This window comes from Branchiostoma belcheri, unplaced genomic scaffold (assembly GCF_001625305.1).
Source record: "Branchiostoma belcheri isolate BF01 breed outbred unplaced genomic scaffold, Haploidv18h27 scaffold744, whole genome shotgun sequence".
In the NCBI taxonomy this organism is placed as follows: domain Eukaryota; kingdom Metazoa; phylum Chordata; class Leptocardii; order Amphioxiformes; family Branchiostomatidae; genus Branchiostoma; species Branchiostoma belcheri.
The window spans coordinates 4,790-7,417 of NW_017804403.1; the positions used below are offsets into that span (position 1 = coordinate 4,790).

At 45.0% G+C, this 2,628-nt stretch overlaps 1 pseudogene; it reads left to right on the forward strand.

Moving 5' to 3' along the window:
• The first annotated feature begins 452 nt into the window (after nt 1-452).
• LOC109485353 lies at nt 453-1,698 on the forward strand (annotated as a pseudogene).
• The last annotated feature ends 930 nt before the right edge of the window (nt 1,699-2,628 follow it).

Genomic DNA, 2,628 nt, shown 5'->3' on the forward strand with positions numbered 1-2,628 from the left:
TCCTGGACTAGTTCCTCCAGTGGTTCACTGCAGCTGCTTTCCAACTCTGCAGTGAAGAAATATTTTTTAGGATGTCTTGAATTGTTTTTGCACACATTCACTGGTGCAGGTAAGATTCTAGATTATCTGCTCGCAACAAAATGTTCACCACTTTGGAGCCAGCTACAAAATCTATCATATGCTGTGATGGTTAGGAATTATGAATCAAACTTCATTGTTTGAAAGCCACTTCATTGTTATTTCAAACTAATAATAACAACAAAAATCCACACTCAGATATGTTACATGCCCTGAAAATATGACATGATATCAAATTGACACCAGCTGCAGGTATATGTAGCAGCTACGTTACACATTGTTCGGATAGTCTCAATACCTTTCGATTGTACCCCTTATTCTAAAACAGATGGAATTTTAATGATTTCAGGTCACTGATAATTGACCAATTTGTCATGGCACATATTGCAGAGGTCATTTCTGTTCTGATGGTTAACGATGAGTACGGCACGTCCAGTGGAGGTACTTCTACCACGAATCGTTGGGTGGCGCAGTTTCTGAAACTTAGTGGTGCTACAGTTCATGCTACAGCTGTGCAAGCATCTGAAGAAGACAAGAGGTGCGCAACAGAGGACGGTGCCGTTCTACATCTGCCTGTTCAAAATCCAAGGGACAAGAGAACGCCATCTTTGGAATGGTTAACTTTTGACCACAACAATCGCTACCCAGGCATACCACAGGATCTAAAGTGCATCGTGGGCCATGTAGATGTCACAAGTGGAGCTGCAAGGAGCATTCAAGAGAAACGCTGTCAACACGCAAAGTTGGTCCTTTTCAACCACGACATGCCAGAAGAGACGGAGCACTACATGGGAACTATGAAAGCGATTGCCGCGTGGAGGAAGATGGAAGACATCCTCGAGGATGCAAAGAATGCAGATGCCGTGTTCTCCTTGGGAAGAAGAATCTACGACTACTTCGAGACAAAGTACATTTAAGTCTCTTGGAGAAAGCAAACCAGGACAACACTTTTTGTTTCTCCCAAGACCATCCCCAGTGTTTGAAGCCATCTCTATCAGACCAGGAGGAGGGCAGGAAGTCGTGCTGTCTGTCGGGAGAGTGACCGGAGTGGACAAGCTGAAAGGCCATGACCTGGTAGCACGGTCCATGGGGGAGGTCGCAGAGAAGATCACAAACGTCAGATTGCGTGTTGGCGGGATAGATGAAAATGACTGGGAAGCAAGAAAGAGAATTCTGGAGGAGAACCTGCACAGTGGTAAGATCAAACCGACACTACTGCCGTGTGGGACCCAGGAGGACATCGCTCAGGACATGCAGCAGGCTCACCTGGTCCTGATGCCGTCCCATGCCGAGCCGTTCGGACTGATCGGTCTGGAGGCCATCGCAGCAGGCATCCCGGTACTCATCTCTGACAAGTCAGGCCTGGCAGACATGATCATGGACTTGATCAAGCAGAGGAAGCTCCCTGCAGACATGAGGCACAGGATCGTGAAAACCAGCGTGAGGGGGTCCGACCTGGGTGAAGATGCAAGAGAGTGGGCAAAGAGGATCGCAGACACCTTGGAATTCTCTGAGGTAGAATTCGACAGAGCAGCAGAGTACAAGAAGAAGCTGTTGGAGTCCAAGTACTGGGAAGAGTCGCACCAAAACCTGCTGAGGGTCTGTGGCATGAACGAATGACTCTAGATGCGTCCACCCTTTCAAGTGTCAGAATCGCTAATTGCTGATTTTGATCAACAAACATTTAATGCAATAATTACAGTTTAAAAGTAAAGTATTGGCCTCATCTATTAGTTGCCATGTGCAATTTCAAAGATATACTCATTTACAATGACACTGTCTATTGTCTCTATACAGGCCATTTACATTAATATTAATGATACCGTCTATCGTCTCTATACATGCCTTATCTACCGTGGCCGACAAGAACAAAATTTTACACCGCAACTTTTGGTGTTTTACACCGCAACTTTTGGTGTTTTACACTGCAACTTTTGGTGTTTTACACTGCAACTTTTGCTGTGTTTTACACTGCAACTTTTGCTGTGTTTTACACTGCAACTTTTGGTGTTTTACACTGCATCTTTTGCTGTGTTTTACACTGCAACTTTTGCTGTGTTTTACACTGCAACTTTTGCTGTGTGGAAAACTTACACCCCTCCCCTTTTATAATGGACGGTCCCCCTGCCAGGTCAAAGGTGACAACGATGGCATGCAAACTACGTCGACTGAGTTATCCTTTTCGTGCATAAGTTTTTTAGCGGAAAAGCTTGGCTACGTTGTGACGTTAGTTTTTTTCTAAAGGTTTTTCTAGCTTTGGCCTATAGATCGGGATAAATTTAAAAATGTTTCGACCAGGTCCAGTGATTACAAATTATGTTGCTTTTTGCTGCCATGCGTCACAACAAATTTATCAAGGACGTCAGATATCCAGCTCCAGACATCAACAGCAATGACATAAATGTCTCACACTCAGTCACAGCACGACACTGTGACTCTCAGGCCGCCGCCATCTTTGTCACCTTTGACCTGACAGGGGGACCGTCCATTATAAAAGGGGAGGGGTGTAAGTTTTCCACACAGCAAAAGTTGCAGTATAAAACACAGCAA